General features: G+C 36.6%; 2 long non-coding RNA genes across 2 annotated transcripts in view; one reads left to right on the top strand and one right to left on the bottom strand.

Moving 5' to 3' along the window:
* The window catches only part of LOC135204302 (uncharacterized), a 135,876-nt gene that overhangs the window by 103,869 nt on the left and 10,027 nt on the right, over nucleotides 1–21,980 (top strand). The gene's annotated exons all lie outside the window — the stretch shown is intronic.
* Nucleotides 14,707–21,448, bottom strand: LOC135204152 (uncharacterized). Its single transcript, XR_010312120.1, has 3 exons — nucleotides 20,965–21,448; nucleotides 16,711–17,471; nucleotides 14,707–15,855 (listed from the first exon to the last, which is right to left on the bottom strand). It is a non-coding gene; the product is annotated as an uncharacterized LOC135204152 (long non-coding RNA).

Below are 21,980 nucleotides of genomic sequence, written 5' to 3' on the forward strand. Positions count from 1 at the left end.
AATTCCTGCTAATTAAAAGGTTTTATGGGCAATTTCCAACAATCATTGATTACCCTGAGTTTCTCCGTCAATATAATTATTCACTTCCACTGAAGAACTAGTATCAATGATGTCATCCTGTGATTTAACCAAGTTGTCTTCTTTCTATATTAGTACTATGGAGTATAACTGAATTCAAAATACGTCAGTGTCACTACACATCAATATATACGTTCACAGTAACACCTCAGTTTGGGAAGCAACCAGTGACCTTGTAGTGTATATCATTCCTCTGACCCTCGAGTGGCAAAACATAGGCCCAATGATCTTTACAATCATGACTGGTTAACTACATCCAGTGTGGAGCAATTTTTTTTCAACAATATTAGCCTAAAGAAATTAATCCCTGGGCGTTTTTGCTACCCACCCACTCAGTCAGTAAATTAAATATTTCTCACTGTAAATTCTAGCACTTCGTATTCAACGCCATTTACATATACCTCAATTTTTTACTGTCAAGTAATAAACCCTGCTTTAAAATGATTGAAATGACCGGCCAGGTATGCATAAACAATGTCAAACCTGAAGTAGGCCTTACAAGCAGTCACACCAAAGGGTATATAGAATTCCAGCTGAAAACTCCAAAAGCAGATGGCTGAAGCCACCAGCAACGCACGATAAAAAGTGTTTCCTGGAAAACACGAATTCTGAAACGAAGAGTAAAACTATGATGAAGAGTTATATAGGTCTAAGTTTCTAAACTGACTGGTAACACTTTCTTTTGTCATCATTTCCCCTCGGTGATCTTGCACGTATCAACACAAGCAGTGGGACAGTCCTGTTTAACCTTCTAGGACAGGAAAGTTCAACAGTATTTTTCAAGTTCATTGTTTTACTGCAATAAAATCTATCAAATTCCCCAGTGCTCATTACTATTAGCAATACATAAAAAGCTCGAATGACTCTATAATTCACAGCGTCGTATTTTTAAACTGCCATGGAATAAAATTCTCCCTAAATGATGTCTGCCACCTACTAGGAACCTTCAACTCACAACAGGGACAACCACAGGACTACTGCCTATTCCATGTCCTTCCTTCGATCGCTCTGTCGTGGTATTGAGATGCTGCCGTAGTCCTTTAGTAATACGTAATGGCCTTTACTCTCCGGTCTACCAAGCAACGAAAGGGCGCCTTCACAAGGAACAACAGAATTACCTTCAGAAACCGTTGACATCCTATCTTCGTGCACTTTGCATGAAAACCGCGTCACCCACCTCACTTTCATAAACAGGTTTCATAGACAAATCAGGAGCACAGGATGAATAATCACAAAAAATATAATTAGTGCGACAAACCTAGTACTTTTCAGAATGAAATCTGACCCTATCATTGTATATTCAAGTTAAGATAAACACTTCTAGTCAAAGGTTCAGACCAGTCCTGTGTCATTTGCTGACCTGTTCCTACCTCCATATTCAGACACTGGCATATTAACTATGCATAACGAATCTAGTAACGGTAATGTTTACAGCAAAAAGGACTTTTTGTTTTTTAACTGAATGCAAACATCTTTGACCTCGTCTCCAACCTTGAACGACAGACCTGATAGATTTTTTTTTTTTTTTTATTTTTTATTTTTAATTTAAAGAATTATAAAACTTACCGTCCTGCCATGAATGTTGTATTTAGGAGTGAAGTGGTTAATGGTCGTTCATCCTCTCCTCTTCAGTCGTTTTGAGTTCAAACAAAAAAAGTCGTTTTTTTTTTTATAAAATTCGTTTCATCCATAAAGGTGGCTTTTTACAAAACCAGTTTGTCTCCATAAAAGCAATTTCAAACACCAAAACTAGATATTTCTTCAAACAAAGACGAGGTTTATCATAGAAAAGGTTGTCTTTGCGTCATATTGAGATTCCTAAGAATTGTACATAACAGTAACACAGACTTTTGGAGGTTCCCAACAAATCTGGTTATTTCATTCATTTTGTCCAAATTAGACATTAAACCCATAAATGATATCTGCAACTTTATATTTTGTATTCGTGAAATCTGAGAAAATCAGCATGTGGGAGGACTTATGCAACAGATGTGTCTGTATAATTATATGCAATCTCTAAACTTTATCATGGACACATTGTCCTCCATTTTGCTGAAAACTGGACGAGTGGACAAAAAATTAATTATAGTATTAGTTTGTATACCGATATTTTCTGATACATTGTACATATGGCTTTTTGGCATTAGTGGGGTAAATGAAAAAAACCATACACACTACCTTACCATCAGGAGTAATTGGCCACATTTTGATATTGGCATAGAAAAGGTTAAACTAGAAGCTTGTTGTTTCTTGTCGTGGATTAGACGGAACCAGTCACCCACGAAACGCCCAGAGACCTGAAAAGCAGAGATTCATTATAAGTCCAGTCTTTGTTAAGTTTAACCCTAACAAAGGTATTAGAAAGTACAGCATTTCGAGGCTTCAAACAGTGAAAAATATCCCATCACAGTAAAGTTCCATTTCCTCCTACCCCCTCCCATTCCTAAATCACACTGGAAACTTCCAGTTCCCTTCTCATTCTGAACCACACTGGACATCTCCAGTTCCTTCCTCCCCTTCATAAGCCACACAGGAAAGTTCCAGTTCTTTCCTACGTTTCCCCAAACGTTCTAGAAAATTCAACTTTCTTCCTCCCCTTCTGAAAAAACTCAGGAGGAAAATTCACGGTCCCTCTCTTCATTTCCTATTTAGTTAAAATTGTCCTGAACTCTCTAGAACTCTGTTCTGTTCACGAGGATGAACAGAATTACCGTCAGAAAACCAGTTGACATCCTACCTACCTAGTTCATTTTGCACAAACAGGTATTGTGGACAAATGAGAAGCGCAGGATGAATAACGACATAAGATATGATTAGTACGACAAACCTAGTACTATTCAGAATGAAATCTGGGTATAACAAGAAGGTTCCTGACCCTTGTCATTGGATATTTAAGATGGACACTTCTGGTCAAAAAGTTCAGACCAGTCCTGTTTAAGTCTGTTGACTTATTCCTACCAAATATTCCCATATTGACATATTGACCTATTCCTACCAAATATTCATAATTTAAATATCAAACTATGCATAAGGCCGCCAGTAACCGTAGTTTTTACAGGAAAAAGTTGGTTTTTTGAATGAATTTATAAACATTTTTGCAAAATCGCCTACAACCTTAAGCGATCGACAGGATATGTTCTATCTTATGTTATTTTATTTTATTTTTTTTTTTACTTTTTAACTAAACGATATAGCGTGTTGTCTCACCAACTAAGATTAAAAAATAAAAAAAACGATATATTTTGATAGACATTATTTTTCTGCACTGTTTTAACACGCAAATTTATTTTTTTACATTTTACTGATCATAAAAATATATCCTGAATATCCTGCCTGTCCTGAAATTCCTGTATCTTGAAATTGACGCAAAACACCTTTTTTTCAGAAACTTCTTTTAGGCTTTTCCATAGGGCTGGCTCTTGCCCCTTCCCCGCAACCCACACCACCCCACCAGAACAACAACAACAAAGTAGTTTGTAGGCTTATTCCCCGAGTAAGCTTAAATGTATTATAATAATAATATAAACATACCGAGTTCAGTCGTCGACTCCTGCCATGAGTGTTGAATAGCAATTAACCTTGACGTCAGCTGACGCATTTAGGCTCCAGGTGGCTCCAGGTGGTTCCAGGGAGTTCTTAGTGATCCAGGTGGGTTTATAGTGGTTCCTAGTGGTTCCTCCTCCTCTTAAGTCGTTTTGGCTCAAACAAAAGTCGTTAAAAGTTTGTTTCAATACGACCCATAAAGTCGATTGGATACAAAAGCAGTTCGTCCACACAAGCAATTTTGACGCTAAAACTGTTTCTTCAAACAATTACGAGTTTTGTTATAGAAAATGTCGCCTTTGCGTCATATTGATGGGCACTTAACCGACGCAAATAAGAAAATGAATCTATTTCAGCTGAATCGAAGTCTACATCATTTAGATCTCTAGTTCGTTTGAAATTCTCTTAATTACTCAATCACAGATTTGAATTACTCGACATTGTCAAAATAATTCCTATAAAACAAAAGCTACCTCAGATATACTGGGTTGATGTTACAATTATGAATCTCAACAGTGTCTCTCATCGGTTTACTTATTGGTTTCTCGATTTACTTATTTACTTACTGATTATTGAGATCAACTGACTACAAAACATGATAATATATCAACACGCTTGTTTTAGCTTTGCAAATGGTTATGAAAGGCCGATCGATTCTTTCACAAAACAATGATTTTGCGAAGATAGACCGTTTATACTAGATATCCGCTTTGCTGAGGGACTCACTCTCTCTCTTCTCTCTCTCGTCTCTCTCTCTACTCTCTCTCTCTCTCTCTATCTCTCCTCTCTCTCTCTCTCTCTCTCTGTTAAAAGGGACTGGGTTTTACCGATATATTCAATTCTCTATTTGGATTTAGCGTCAGTCATCGATTTATTGACGTTTTGTCTGTCTTATTCAGTAATCGAATGACTTGAATGATCTATATAATAATAATAACAATAACAATAACAATAACAATAACAATAACAATAACAATAATAATAATAATAATAATAATAATAATAATAATAATAATAATAAGTGGCGCCGTGGAGGAGTTGGTTAGGTCTTCAATAGACTTAAGTCAAGTTAAGCAACATTGGGGTGCGGTCAGTCGTTGGATGGGTGACCGCTCTCCTCGGCGTTGATTCCTTGGGAAAGGATCTTTACCATAATTTCCTCAGTCTACTCAGCTGTAAATAGTTACCTATCCCTGATGGGGTAGGGTCCAGCTATGGGTTAAATAGCAAAACTCAGCAATGATGGAAAGAAAGGAAGGAATAAACGACAACGACGTAAATGGAACCTCTGGCAACAGAGGAGCTTCGTCCGGCAACCAGGTATTCAACCCAATTGAAGGGGAAGACGGTCAGGTACTTGGAGGTCGTCATCCACAACTGATCACCACAACGAAAGTAATCAACAGCCTGAGATTGGAGCTACAGAGGCAAAAAGGAAGAAATGAACAAGAGAAGAAAAATAAGGAAATATGGAGATGCTACATCAGAAGCAACCCGACGGAGAGAGGAGGATAGAAGAAGATTGAGCAACATCTGGAATGAGAGGAATACACCCCCAAACAGAGCAGAGGCTGGCAGACCAAGAATAAGGAACATAAAGAAAAAGAACTGGCTCTCCCCAACAGAAAGAGAAGAACTGGAAAGGGAAATGTCACACGACAACGAATTACACGAAGACGAACTGAGAGAGATGCCACAGAAGACGACAGGGAGGATGAAGTATCAACAACACCACAGAAGAAACACCGACGAAGTAACAGAGAGGAACGGAATGGGTAGAAAAGATTAGACAATGGATGGAGACAGATACAGAGAGAACAAAGATCCCCTCCATGAAAGCCTACAACACCAAGAAATTAAGGGAGAAAACAAGTGAGGTCAATGAAATAATGGGCCTAATCACACCACCAGTATCACAGAAACAAATAACTTGACATATGCAGGAGCAAGATTAGTAGCAGAATGATGGGGATTCGAACACCAACACCACCGTCACAACCAACCCAACAGAAAGCAAAACAGCAACCTCCTTGGAAAAGGCGCCTGGAAAAGCAAATCATGGTGATGAGATCTGACTTGAGTAAACTGAAAGAGATGGCAGAAAAAAAGGCTAAGAAGCAAGAAAACAAGGGAGGAACTCAACGAGAAATACAAAGTACAAGAGAGGGGACTAAACAACACAATAGAAGATGTAAAAACAGAGGCTTAAGGCCAAAGCACATAAGATCCAACGGTACATGAACAGGAATAAGGGATACCAACAGAACAAACTATTCGGAACCAACCAGAAAAGACTATACAGCCAACTAAGAGGGGAAGACAACCACCCAGAAATTCCTGAAGCCGAACCAAGTAAGAGACTCTGGGAAAACATATGGAGCAAATCCGGTATCACACAACAAACATGCAACATGGCTCCAGGAAGTCAAGGAAGAAGAAACAAACAGGGAGAATAAAAACAAAGATTACAGACATCACGACAGACACAGTCAGACACCAACTAAAGAAAATGCCAAACTGGAAAACCCCAGGTCCCGATGAAGTCCATGGATACTGGCTCAAAAACTTCAAGGCCCTACACCCACGAATAGCAGAACAACTCCAGCATTGTATCTCAAATCACCAAGCACCCAAATGGATGACCACAGGAAGAACATCCTTAGTACAAAAAGACAAGAGTAAGGAAATATAGCCAGTAACTACAGGCCTATCACCTGCCTACCAAAATAATGTGAAGTTTACTAACAGGTATCATCAGTGAAAGGCTATTCAACTACCTAGAGGAGACAAACACCATCCCCTACCAACAGAAAGGCTGCAGAAGGAAGTGTAGGGGCACAAAAGACCAGCTCCTGATAGACAAAATGGTAATGAAGAACAGTAGGAGAAGGAAAACCAACCTAAGCATGGCATGGATAGACTATAAGAAAGCCTTCGACATGATACACACATGGCTAATAGAATGCCTGAAAATATATGGGGCAGAGGAAAACACCATCAGCTTCCTCAAAATACAATGCGCAACTGGAATACAATACTTACAAGCTCTGGAATAAGACTAGCAGAGGTTAATATCAGGAGAGGGATCTTCCAGGGCGACTCACTGTCCCCACTACTCTTCGTAGTAGCCATGATTCCCATGACAAAAGTACTACAGAAGATGGATGCCGCCGGGTACCAACTCAAGAAAAGAGGCAACAAAATCAACCATCTGATGTTCATGGACGACATCAAGCTGTATGGTAAGAGCATCAAGGAAATAGATACCCTAATCCAGACTGTAAGGATTGTATCTGGGGACATCAGAATGGAGTTTGGAAATAGAAAAATGAGCCTTAGTCAACATACAAAAGGCAAGTAACGAGAACTGAAGGGATAAGCTACCAGATAAATGGGAGCAACATCAAACACATAGATGAGAACAGGATACAAATACCTGGGAATAATGGAAGGAGGAGATATAAAACAAAACCAAGAGATGAAGGACCACGATCAGGAAAGAATATATGCAGAGACTCAAGGCGATACTCAAGTCAAAACTCAACGGAGGAAATATGATAAAAAGCCATACCACATGGGCAGTGCCAGTAATCAGATACAGCGCAGGAATAGTGGAATGGACGAAGGCAGAACTCCGCAGCATAGATCAGAAAACCAGGAAACAAATGACAATACACAAAGCACTACACCCAAGAGCAAATACGGACCAGACTATACATAACACGAAAGGAAGGAGGGAGCGGACTACTAAGTATAGAGGACTGCGTCAACATTGAAAACAGAGCACCCTGGGGCAATATCTGAAAACCAGTAAGAAGAGTGGCTAAGAGTGCATGGGAAGAAGGACTAATAAAAGTAGACGAAGACCCAGAAATATACAGAGACAGGAGAAAGACAGAAAGAACAGAGGACTGGCACAACAAACCAATGCACGGACAATACATGAGACAGACTAAAGAACTAAGCCAGCGATGACAATTGGCAATGGCTACAGAGGGGAGAGCTAAAGAAGGAAACTGAAGGAATGATAACAGCGGCACAAGATCAGGCCCTAAGAACCAGATATGTTCAAAGTACGATAGACGGAAATAACATCTCTCCCATATGTAGAAGTGCAATACGAAAAATGAAACCATAAACACATAGCAAGTGAATGCCCGGCACTTGCACAGAACCAGTACAAAAGAGGCATGATTCAGTGGCAAAAAGCCCTCCACTGGAGCCTGTGCAAGAAACATCAGCTACCTTGCAGTAATAAGTGGTACGAGCACCAACCTGAGGGAGTGAATAGAAAACGATCAGGCAAAGATCCTCTGGGACTATGGTATCAGAACAGATAGGGTGATACGTGCAAATAGACCAGACGTGACGTTGACTGACAAAGTCAAGAAGAAAGTATTCACTCATTGATGTCGCAATACCATGGGACACCAGAGTTGAAGAGAAAGAGAGGGAAAAAATTGATAAGTATCAAGATCTGAAAATAGAAATAAGAAGGATATGGGATATGCCCAGTGGAAATCGTACCCATAATCAGAGGAGCACTAGGCACGATCCAAGATCCCTGTAAAAGGAATCTAGAAAAACTAGAGGGCTGAAGTAGCTCCAGGTCTCATGCAGAAGAGTGTGATCCTAGAAACGGCACACATAGTAAGAAAAGTGATGGACTCCTAAGGAGGCAGGATGCAACCCGGAACCCCACACTATAAATACCACCCAGTCGAATTGGAGGACTGTGATAGAGCACAAAAAAAAAAAAAAAGAAAAAAAAAAAAACAAAAAAAAAAAAAAAAAAAAAAAAAATAAAAAAAAAAAAAAAAAAAAATAATAATAATAATAATAATAATAATAGGAGTTGTAATATTGTTTACATTAATCAAATCAAATAAAATGAAATGTTTGATATAAATAATCATAGATAAGCCTCAACTACGAAAGAATTGTACCCTTGTACCGGTCAATTCTCGAGTAAATAAGCTTCGGAACAACAGCATATTATAAAAAATTTAGGCTGGGACCCATGAGGTCATTCAGCGCTGAAAGGAAAATTGAGAGTAAAAGGTCTAAAAGCCGTAACGAGAGGAAAACCTCAAAAAGCAGGAAAAAAGTAAGATGGAAGGAAGAAAGAAAGAGGAGGTGAAGCAAAAGGAATGAATGAATGAAAGAGTTACAGCAGCTAATTAATGGGGCCGAAGAGACGGTACAACGAACCTCAAGTTATGCCTTCAGTACACCTCGGGTGAGGAGGTACACTTCATAACGGTGCTTTGGGGGCCATGAAAATCACACGAGAGAGAGAGAGAGAGAGAGAGAGAGAGAGAGAGAGAGAGAGAGAGAGAGAGAGAGAGAGTGTGTGCAGAAATTGGTCAACAAATTGTGAAGGGTTTATTATTACAGCATGAAAAGTGGAAAATTGCAATTCAGCAGCTTACAAGTTTTGCTGCAAATCTGCAAAGTGTTCCTACGTAACAGCTTTAACAGCAGACCGAAAAGATCCCCCTGAATGTACAATATAAGATTTCGACTTGATAAAAAAAAAAAAAAAAAAAAAAAAAATAAGTCCAGACAGACTGGAAGGTTAAGAGGAAGAAATAATAACAATGTCTAAGTTACTTACATCAATTTACAGTATCTGGTTCCTATATTCAGACTTTTCTGGTACGGCTAGAGTATTTTCAGCAGTTTTTAGACTTATTTAGTTTCATTAGGACCTAACGAAATTAATGGATACTCCAAGATAAATGAAGCCTTGTACAGTACTTGGTGAGAACTGATAAGAAAGCTGAAATACAGAGTTTCTGTACAAAATCAATTTACAATTTGGTATGACAATAATTTTCCCATTATTCAAAATTTAAAGTTAATTCTTAACAATAACAGTTACATGTTTAACACTAACAGTTAAATCTTCAACTATAAACTCAATGGGAACTCTATGCAATAATTCAACAATAAAAAAATCCTTTATACCTTAACCAAAAATTATCCATATGTCAAGACACTGTTGCACTTATTCTAAAACTGACTAGACCTATAACTAAAAAATAATTGCATTTCTCAAATTATTTCTGTTAAGAGTCACAGGCATCTTAAGACGTACCCTCATGCAATATAACTACAAACAATTTCAGGATTGATTTGGGTCTGAAGCTTAGACAGAACTCTTCTCTTAACATTTAATTTCTGATAACCATTCTTGAGACCAAGTCTACGTGTAACAAAACTCCCTGATCATCAGATAATTTCCCCTGTAGTTCCTTCCACTTTGCTGTTCAACCTCTTCAACCTAACCACTCCCATTTACAGTGTTCATGGACAATCAGTCCCTCTGTGAGAACCTTGCAAGGAAACAGTAAAAACTCGTATTAAATTAAATAGCAAATATCCCAATAGCTATGAGTCTACTAAGGAAGGAATTGATCTTGTGTGCCAAATGTCCCGAATATACTCAGTTTCCTAGAGAAAAATAAATGACTAGTTCTCAAGGTAAGTGATTTTAATCTTCCAAGAAAGTTTATCTATCACTGTAACATGAAATCGAATAAAACTGTTCACATTACTGAGACTACTTATTCATCCATATGTCAAATATAGCCTTGTCAAACTACGCCCTTTCAGAGACTACTTTCGAATGACATTCATATACCTAAGGAACCCTTGTTAACAATACCTAATCTCATTTAAGGTAACGCTTTGAATTTGAGTCTACTTACAGGTTCATCTACCTATGATATTTTCAGAAAAACCAACCTATCCATAAGTGATGCATTCAGTATGACTGAATCCTTTACATAAAATATCATTAACAGTATTGCAAATGGCCCTTGAAGTAACAGTGAAATTCAGAGTTCACTTATTCAATAATTTATCTATGATGCATTTTGACAACAATGCAAGATTGCCCGAAAAAAGAAGACTTAATTTGGAACCTCAGTGTCTTGAAATATGCAGAGGATCCCATGACGACAATGCCCTCGATAAAGTTACTCTCCACTATTTACAAAATTAAACCTCTAAGTGGTGTGTGTTTCATGCTAAACAAGAAGCATTATTGTCATGGCAAGCTTTGTACAAAATTCAGTTTTGTTTAATCGCTTGGAAAGAATGAAAAGTTCTTTACACTTTTTTTTGTGAGATAAAACTAATAGACATATCTGAAATATCTCCGTTTTAACAGTGCAATCACGTCAATGCTTCAGGATAAGTTCTTTCTCTTGTATTCAGCAGAGCCTTTCAGCAACCAAAGTTTCAAAGTATAAAAACCAACACTGACATAACATTACAAATAACGTAAAATCTCGGAACTATTCCCAATTTTCTAGAGGCAATCTGATTTAAATCACTAAAGAAACAAACTATGGACAAAACTTTCAAAAATGTATACGAGCAGCTTAATTCCAAGTTCCTAATGCTATGGAAGTTAGTTTAGCAATATCTATAATAAGCTTTACTGAGGAAAAATATCAGGAATAATTAGCCTTGAATGTTATCTCTTCTATGAAGGTCATTACCTGAAAAGTCTGACTCCACACAGCTATTCCTAACTATACTGACCAACACGAAGATATTCCATTAAGTCAAACAATCCTGTTGTTTGCAACTATTGAATCTTTTTGCTATTGATAGTTTTTGTAGAAGATCAGGGAATGACAGAAAATCATCATTATATCCTACCTTTAATCTCAAGTGACCTTTGTACATAGGCAAGCGTGCAGATCGCAACTAGACGAAGATGTATTCCGTGAAATAGTCAATTACTTTGACTGTAATATCAAACTAAGTTGATGGAAGGCTATTCTTCAACATATGTGACTACTCGATATAAAATAGTCACAAGGTAGCCATTACTCCTAATAGATGCTACTTCGCTAACAAGAAATTTTATGTTTACAATTATGGAGCCTGAAACATCCGTAAACTATCTGATAGTTGATAGTAAACAATAGGAACACTGGTAAAAACTATGCAGCCTGCAATGAATGACTACGATCCTTGGCAGCTGATGTTAACACGGCTGAGAAATTGAACTAATATTTCATTTTTATTTAGATAAACAAAATAAAGGCTAATTATCCTAAAACCAACTGAGATTATTTTATGGTTAATTTGAAACCATAAATCTTATGATTAATCTTATGTAAATAAAAAGCACGTATTCTGAAAGTTGCCAGATTGCTAATACTTCACAAGAAAATTGAATGACCTACGTATCCAGACACACTGAGCTACTTTTGACTGATATCACACCGACACTAGATCCCTGATCAGGTAAAACAATGTATCCTGAAAACACACAGAACTACCATACTTGATACAATATTAAACATATAGAAAATTTATTTTTAAAAAGCGATGTACGTATCCTACAAACTGATCGAACCTAATAGTATCTTAAACTGGTAAGAATGGAAACAGCTCTCCTGAAAATGTACTGAAGTACTTGGCATGATAAACTTATGAATCTTGAGTAGCCAAGACTGTGCCACAAAAACTATTGTTTAACTGGTAAGGAAATGTTTGGTGGGACCATTTCATCTGGCCATAGGCATCTGTTGACACAGGTTAACTACTACATTCTACTTGTTAATTACAAATGTAGGCTTTCTTGAAGTCAAGTTCTTCGTTCACAGATATTTTGTTGAATTGCTAGGCGATACTGTGGTCTAATCAGCTTTTGTCCATATGCACCCTGCAGACGATTTCCCTGTAGAGATGAGGCAGAAGTTAATAACATCATATTACCGAGATCTCTAGGTTTACAAAGTAATGAAAGATAATTCGTTATAACCAGACTTCAAGCAATACCTAGGCCCCTTTCACTGAAAGGGGCACAGATGGGACAGGGTCTTTTTCAGACAGTGATGGGGGTCTGTAGCACTTTATAACCAACCACATCTTAAATTAAATGGAATTAAATTTTTTCATAGCTACTGTAAATATTAATTCAAAATTGAACTGCAATGCAAAGGTAGGAGGCTTCTTAGTGTAAGTTCCTATTAGCAAATTACAGTAAAACGTTCATTACCTTTTACCTGCATTATTATTATTATTATTATTTTATTTCTATTCTATTTTTTTGGGGGGTTTTTTTTTTTATCACAGTCCTCCAATTCGACTGGGTGGTATTTATAGTGTGGGGTTTAGGGTTGCATCCTGCCTCCTTTGGAGTCCATCACTTTTCTTACTATGTGCGCCGTTTCTAGGATCACACTCTTCTGCTTGATTCATGGAGCTACTTCAGCCTCTAGTTTTTCCAGATTCCTTTTCAGGGATCTTGGGATCGTGCCTAGTGCTCCTATGATTATGGGTACAATTTCCACGGCCATGTCCTCCTTATTTCTATTTTCAGATCTTGATACTTATCCATTTTTTCCCTTTCTTTCTCTTCAACTCTGGTGCCCCATGGTATTACGACGTCTATGAGTGATACTTTCTTCTTGATTTTGTCAATCAACGTCACGTCTGGTCTATTTGCACGTATCACCCTATCTGTTCTGATACCATAGTCCTAGAGGATCTTTGCCTGATCGTTTTCTATCACTCCTTCAGGTTAGTGCTCGTACCACTTATTACTGCAAGGTAGCTGGTGTTTCTTGCACAGGCTCCAGTGGAGGGCTTTTGCCACTGAATCATGCCTCTTTTTGTACTGGTTCTGTGCAAGTGCGGGACATTCGCTTGCTATGTGGTTTATGGTCTCATTTTTCGTATTGCACTTCCTACATATGGGAGAGATGTTATTTCCATCTATCGTTCTTTGAACATATTTGGTTCTTAGGGCCTGATCTTGTGCCGCTGTTATCATTCCTTCAGTTTCCTTCTTGAGCTCTCCCCTCTGTAAACATTCTCATGTGTCATCGCTGGCCAGTTCTTTAGTCTGTCTCATGTATTGTCCGAGCATTGGTTTGTTGTGCCATTCCTCTGTTCTGTTTGTCATTCTCCTGTCTGTATATTTTTGGGTCTTCGTCTACTTTTATCAGTCCTTCTTCCCATGCACTCTTGAGCCACTCGTCTTCACTGGTTTTCATATATTGCCCCAGTGCTCTGTTCTCGATATTAACGCAGTCCTCTATGCTTAGTAGTCTTCTCTCTCCTTCCTTTCGAGTTATGTATAGTCTGTCCGTATTTGCTCTTGGGTGTTGTGCTTTGTGTATTGTCATATGTTTCCTAGTTTTCTGGTCTATGTTGTGGAGTTCTGCCTTCGTCCATTCCACTATTCCTGCGTTGTATCTGATTACTGGTACTGCCCATGTGTTTATGGCTTTTATCATATTTCCGGCGTTTAGTTTTGACTTGAGTATCGCCTTGAGTCTCTGCATATATTCTTTCCTGATCATGTCCTTCATCTCTTGGAGTTTTATATCCCCTCCTTCCATTATTCCCAGGTATTTTTGTATTCCCGTCTCATCTATGTGTTTTGATGTTGTTCCCATCAGGTAGCTTTATCCTTTCAGTCCTTGTTACTTTGCCCTTTTGTATGTTGACTAAGGCACATTTTTCAATTCCAAACTCCATCCTGATGTCCCCAGATACAATCCTTACAGTCTGGATTAGGATATCTATTTCCTTGATGTTCTTACCATACGGCTTGATGTCGTCCATGAACATCAGATGGTTAATTCTGTTGCCTCTTTTCTTGAGTTGGTACCCAGCATCCATCTTCTGCAGTACTTTTGTCATGGGAATCATGGCTACTACGAAGAGTAGTGGGGACAGTGAGCCGCCCTGGAAGATCCCTCTCCTGATATTAACCTCTGCTAGTCTTATTCCAGAGCTTGTAAGTATTGTATTCCAGTTCCTCATTGTATTTTTGAAGAAGCTGATGGTGTTTTCCTCTGCCCCATATATTTTCAGGCATTCTATTAGCCATGTGTGTGGTATATATTAATTATTATTATTATTATTATTATTTTATTATATTATTATTATTATTTTATTATTATTATTATTATTATTATTATTATTTTATTATTATTATTGATTTTATATTATTATTATTATTATTATTATTATTATTATTATTATTATATTATTATTATATTATTATTATTATTATTATATTATTATTATTATTATTATTATTATTATTATTATTATTACTTGAGCCTGGCTATAATGTTTCTAAAACCATTTCAACATTATCCTTAATTTGGCAAGATTTTTCAGTACTACTAACATTGTCCTACCTCTCTCTAGTTTGTCATAATCCAAACACTCCTCTGGTTGGCTCAGTTAACCTCAAAGTACTCTTTAAAAAACAAGCCATTTCCTATAATAAAATAACATAGAATTGACCAATAACCATTTGAGAATTACAGAGGAAACTTAAGCTAGTCAGAACTTTAAAATTCCATAGTACCAAGATGCTTTAGGCAAAAGTTGCAAATTGCTGAAATGAAAGCAATCTTTCAGTATTGACTGCAAATGATGAAAAGTATTTTCCCAAAATTGTAAGGCTTGAATGTTAATGTTATATGACCCCACAGACCTCTTTTTTTACCTCGTAAAGGGCATCACTCTTGTTTTTGACCAACAGTCCTAACAATCAGATTGTCAACATTTGATCATGGCGTACTATTTTAAAAGCTAGGAGAGTTTTATACCAGCAATACCAATAGGTCGTTTGTTGTGGAAGTATTTTGTCCAGATATCTATAACGAAGTGAAAAAATGTGTTTATCTATTACATCAACTTGAAAAAAAATTCCTAATACAATTGAAACACTTAGAAATCTGACTTCTGTACATGACTAACATACACCTTGTAAGTTCTCAACTGATTACATTTTCATTGCAATAATTCCTTACCCGTGAATTAGACCCATAAATCACATAAGCAATACCACTTAAGATTAATTCAATATTTGACTCCATTTTTCTATTCAAGAAATCTTTTGACAAAACCAACATTTGGCTGGAATGAAGGAGACTAAAATGACAGACTCCATCCAAAAGGCTTCGAGAATTCTTGCAGCAGATCAAGTGTTCATTATCGTGATACACTGGCCTCCATTACTAAGAATTAGACTAATGTACAAATAACTATACTAGCTTTCATTATTCATATGTATAGTTACGCTGTATAGTTACACTGTTATCAGGTCAAAAAAGTGGTATATACAAATTCGTTACCAATAAGGAGTCGAGTGGCCACACGATTGTCTTAAGGAAATCGAGACTACGAACAGTGTAGTCGTGGACGTCATCAGTTGTTCGTAATGCCCGCTGAGAGACAGACCTGAGAAATAAATTAGTCGTTAGTCTGGTTTTAGTTAAAACGAACTTAACCACGGCAGAGGGATTCTCTAATCCCTCTGCCGTGGTTTAAGTATTTGTTTGTTAATTGTCTCGACAAATAATAGAAGAAAAGTGCCTCTTAATGAAACAGATATAGCCGACGGGTCACATACGCTGACTATAGGCCTACGGCATTGAGTGACATGTGCAAAGCAATGATAGCACAGTTATGTTATAAGGGAGGATTAATTCAGAAAGCTTTTGGTTTCATGTCCATTTTATGCGGCAAATGAATAGGTGATATCAACAAACCAGACGCATGCTATAAATACCATTCAGTAAAAACCAAAATCTGATCATGAATTGCAAAAAGTTCATAATATTTCTGTGCAAATGCTAAATGGAATCGACTGTTTTACCGAACCATTGTAGATTTTAAAACAGACTATACATCTAAAAAGAAAAAATAACCCTATTAATTGTGGAATTCCTGATCGTAGTTACGACTGTATAATCTAACATGACACCTCTGGTGAAAAGTTGAGACTAAAGTTCCAGGCAAATGATATATTAACCTTCTCTTATCTCAGGGTTCGTACTTTTACATAGGAACTATATATAACAAGGTCTACAGATACCTATATAACAAGGTCTATAGATACCTATAGTATAACAAGGTCTGTAGATACCTGTAGATTCGGTATATAACATCTCCAGCAGAGTCGGTGTTTATGGCAAAAGTTATTTGCGTTAATTTTACAAATGATCAATATTTTAGCACAGGAGTCGACCCCTTGTGTCATCGACACATTAATGGCCCTCTTTTAAATAAAAGTAAAAGCATTAAACAACTTACACAGTTCAACTGTCGACGCCAGTTTGCTCCCTTTGACATCGAAGTAATTCCTCCGTAGTCGTTTCAGTAAATCCTCAAAGTCAATTTGATACAGCTACACTAACAATTTAAACACTAAAACAGATTTATTCAAATATCTACGATTTTTTTTAAGAATCAAAAGCGTCACATTGCATCGTTATAGGCATAAAAACTTAACGAACCAGACGCCAAAATTCAGTTTCCCATTACTTTATTTGCTTCTTAATTTAGATATTACTTTCATTATTCATAACAATTTACGTGAATCAGCTATAATAATGACATCTTAACCTACCGTGTTCATTTAGCAAACAAGAATTAGATACCTAGGCTATTGTATTTAATTGACTGCATTCGCTATCCTAATTTACTCATTGACTAACAAACAATAAAAAGTACTGATAGTAATTAAAGTATTGGCCAAATGGTTCGTAAAAACCGACTGTCGACAACGCTTACTCCAGAGTTCAATTAATTTCAAAATTCAAAATACGTTCGTAGTAATAGACCACGTAACAAATGGAGCTTTACTGAGGAACATTTTTAATTCTCTGCTATAAGATCTATCAATGGCTCTACATAAATGAAGAGATACTATGCTTTTTTTCTGTTTCATAATGCAACTTAAATGACTTGACCCTGGCGAACTGTGAGCTGTACCTAATCGTCTTCATGGATGTAGTACTCAAACGACTTGGATCATCGAAATGGCTCCAGTAGAACTTGAAGCGAAGCATCGCCTGTAACGAAAATTTTCTCCATTGAATACTTATTACGGGAAACAGGAGGATCGATACGAGTAATATTCAATGATGAATATATACGTCTCTCATTGATAGAGAAACAGGACTATATAATCCCTTTGAAGTTACTATGAGACGATGATAATCTCTTTCGCTGTGGATTTTGTTTTTTTATAATTAAAGAACTGAGCTGTTCTTAAGAATGACCTCAATACCTGCTCTTAAATGTTTCTTGTTCCCGTCCTGTGGTATTGAATACAATTTGAATTGACTGCATGGTCAGGATTCTGGACAAACTGACAAATTGCTTCATAGTTTCTCAAATCATTCTTAACCTCCCAAGTGTCGAGATGTAACAGGGTTTAGTTCATCTTAATTTCACAGAACAGGACTGACCAAGGAATGAATACAAACACGAGGCCACAAACAGAAAATGGAAGATACTTCTCTCTTCCAATCCTGACCAGTTTCTCCAAAAACTCATAGCCTACTATACCAACGAGTTGTTCCAGTCAAAACTCATTCCCGGCCTATTCCAAAGGATTTTTCAATGTACTGTGTACTGCATACTCCAACCTCAATCAAGAAATTGTTAGAGTATTTCACAAAGAATGTGTTAACATTAAATGCAATGTATTTTAGATGAAAATATATGTAGTTCTGGATTTGCTGTAATGTTTTGTAAATAATTTATATAATAAAAACAAAAACAAAACAAAAAGTTGACCTGAGCAAGAGATCATTCACTTTTGAAGACCTTTCCATATAGAAAATGACTATTCGTGACGTCACGTGCAAATCAGTGTGACAGATATAGTTACCTGTACTTCGAAGGAGGCGATAGCCTTGGAATTAGGTCTATGTCGATTTACCAAAGGTTTATTCTCCGACCAAACTAACAACCAGGTCATGACAACAAATAGCCTTCTACTTTCTGCCAAACATATATGGCTTATTTTCTTAATAATAATAATAATAATAATAATAATAATAATAATAATAATAATAATAATAATAATAATAATAATACTGAAATGCTGTCATAACGACGACATACTGGGAGCCTCTGGTCTCCTCTATATAGCTTTGGTCTATCAAGCAACGAATGGCAGAGTGGACGCCTTAACAAGGAACAACACAATTACCGCCAGAAACCAGTTGTGATACAAGTAACTACCTAGTTCACTTTGCATAAACAGGTATTGTGGACAAATGAGAAGCACAGGATGAATAACTACATAAAACATAATGAATACGACAAACCTCCTATGAAATTCAGGGCCTCTGTAACACGGTTTTTTAGATTTTGCTCCTTATCAAAGCATCGGAGGTAGCTGAAAGTTGATATATGTATATTTTACAACTACACACAAATTTTGTCAGCATTATCAATAACCTAAACCCGATAGTTTTAATTTTTATAGAGTAAAAATGATCTAGCCGACGCCATGGCCAATGATTGCGAGCCAAGAGTCGAAAAACATTCATTACGTAAGCAAGGTAAACATCGTTTTACGAAATATTGCCCCGCCCATCCACTAGACAGAAATCCATTCACCTTATTCCATCGGCTCTGAAACCCATAGTAGTCAAGAATGGCTAACAGGATTTGGAATTGTCCCCGTGGTTGCAAAACTGCATTTGTCTTACGACTTGTAACTTTATACAGTCAAGAGAAAGCCCGTGGCCATACTTACTATAGTCTGAATAGGTAATTATTCAGTTTCTAGTTTAAATCCAATGTTTATGGTCTGATTTGTATTTAGCGTAACGTGATTATAGGTAATACTTGTAATGTCATTCAGGATTTCGAACATTTCCATTAACTATTCACTATGACACCGAGAGAGAGAGAGAGAGAGAGAGAGAGAGAGAGAGAGAGAGAGAGAGAGAGAGAGAGAGAGATTGTATGTAAACAGTCTTTATATAACTATTTTTGTTAAAAAATATTATTTTATATCCGAAGTAAATACAAAGCTTATATGTGCTAAAATCTCCAGCAGCCAACGGATCATCCGATATAATTTTTTTTCGTCTTCTTTAGTCTGTACGACCATGCTGGGTATAAAGACTTTATGAATGGCGGAACGATACATAGATGTAGGTGGGGTATCTGTGCTAGCGTAGTAATACTACTGTAGCAGTAGTGCCGCAAAATTAGTAATAGCAGCAATATACATGAATTAAACGTTTAGGCCAACTGCAGGGATCCTTGAGGATCATTTAGCACTTCTTACAACTACTCGAGAAATTAGTTTTTATAGCCAGAAGTTAGATTTTCTAATACAACAATGGCCATGATAGCCTTCATTGTTATCCTGAATTATAACGAGGCCAAAGTGGGTGGAGCGTCATGACGTCATCAGTCTGACGATAATTATTGGTGAAGGTTTAAAGCCAAAATACGATACGTCTCTTTTTTTTTTTTTTTTTTGGTTTTTTTTTTTTTTTTTTTTTTTTTTAGTAAATAGGTAGATAGCCGATAAATAAAATTGCTTGACATTGGATACAGCAGTTATCAAATCAAGCTTGTCTACTATGTCTTTGAAAATTACCAACTATTCCCTACATCTTGTCAATCTGATTGTGACCTATAAAGTAGATTATAATTTCTTAGGACACTTATTTTGGGAGTTAGACTAATAATCAAAGTGTTTTTGTATTTATTAACATATTTTGTTGGTTTGTTCATTATGACAATTATCAGTGGAGAGGATTCACAGTTCTTAAAGGTGTACTGCTTTGCTTGTATTTAATTTTTATGTCATTGTTGCCAGAGGTATAGCCTTCGTTACGTATAGCCAATCATCCATCGAGAAAGAGGGAAGAAATGCTGTCATAAGTTACGTAACGAGTGCGTTCGAAACCTTATCTCTGAGTAAGTTGGCCCGTCTTCCAAAAAGGTCACTTTTACATTATAAGTACCAAATTTATTCAACCTACGTAATGCAGAATACAGTCAAAATTTATGTGTAGATATAATGTGTATTCTGAATAAGCGTTATATCTATGAAATGCATAGATAAAAAGTTATTGCCAAAAAACCGTGTTACAGGAGCCCTGAATCTCATAGTAGTACTATTCAGAATGAAATCTGGGTTTAACAAGAAGGTCCCTGACCCTGTCATTGTATATTTAAGATTCCGGTAAAATAATTCAGACCAGTCCTGTGTAAATTTGTTGACATATTCCTACTTATATGCTATATTTTATCGGAAATTATTTTTCTGCACTGTTTAACACGCTCGTTATTTAACACGCTCGTTTTCTATTCTCATAAATAAATCATCAATATCCTATCTTAAACTTCCTGTATCTTTAACTCGACGCGAAACTCCTTTGTCAAACATTTTTCTAGGCTCCTCCATAGGGCTGTTCTGACCACAACACATCCTTCCCCCGCCCCCCACACGAGAACAGCAGCAACAACTGCAACAACAACAACAGTTTGTATGCTTACTCCCCGAGTAGGCGAACATGAAAAACTTACCGAGTTCAGTTGTCGACTCCGGTCATGGATGTTGAATAGCATTTAACCTCCACAGTCGTTTTGGTACAAATTGAAGTCGTTTCAGTACATCCATAAAGCCGACTTGATACAAAAGCAGTTCGTCTCCATAAAAGTAATTTAAACGCTAAAACCGATTTCTTCAAACAATTACGAGTTTCATAATAGGAAATGCCATCTTTGCGTCATATGATGGGCACTTGTTTTTAAATTCTCTTAATTACTCAATCACAGATTTGAATGACTCGACATTCCGTCATAATTCCTTAAAAACAAAAGCTACCTCAGATATACCGCGTTGATTTTGCAATTATGAATCTCAAAACGGTGTCATCGATTTAATTAAAAATTTCTCGATTCACTTATTGATTTACATACTGATTATCGATACTGATTGACAACAAAACAAGATGCTACATAAACTTTTTTTTTCTTTGCAAATGGTTCCTAGAGGTGGACTGACGACAACGCTATTCTTCCGGAGACGAATTTTCTCACGACCGCTGATTTTTTATTTTTTTCAAGAACGACGAATTGGCAATATTAGATAGCGTATCTGATTTCACATTGTTGAGAGATATTCTCTCTCTCTGTGTGTGTGTGTGTGTGTGTGTGTGTGTGTGTGTGTGTGTGTGTGTGTGTGTGTGTTAAGGGACTGGCTTTACCGATTTATTAAATTTTCTATTTGGATTTTGCGTCAATCATCGATTCAATGACGGTTTTTTCTGTAATGTTCAGTAATCGAATGACTTGAATGATCTATCTAATAATAATAATAATAATAATAATAATAATAATAATAATAATAATAATAATAATAATAATAATAATAATAATAATAATAATAATAATAATAATACGTTGTATCAACTGTCTTTGTGGATGTACTGCAACGACATGACTCGATTTGAAATGGCCCTGAAGTGAAGCCCACTCTGTAAAAAAAAAAAATTAAAAATAACTATCTGCCTAATCACATAATGAAAAAAAATGTTTGA

The sequence above is a fragment of the Macrobrachium nipponense genome, chromosome 11 (assembly GCF_015104395.2).
Source record: "Macrobrachium nipponense isolate FS-2020 chromosome 11, ASM1510439v2, whole genome shotgun sequence".
Lineage (NCBI taxonomy): Eukaryota > Metazoa > Arthropoda > Malacostraca > Decapoda > Palaemonidae > Macrobrachium > Macrobrachium nipponense.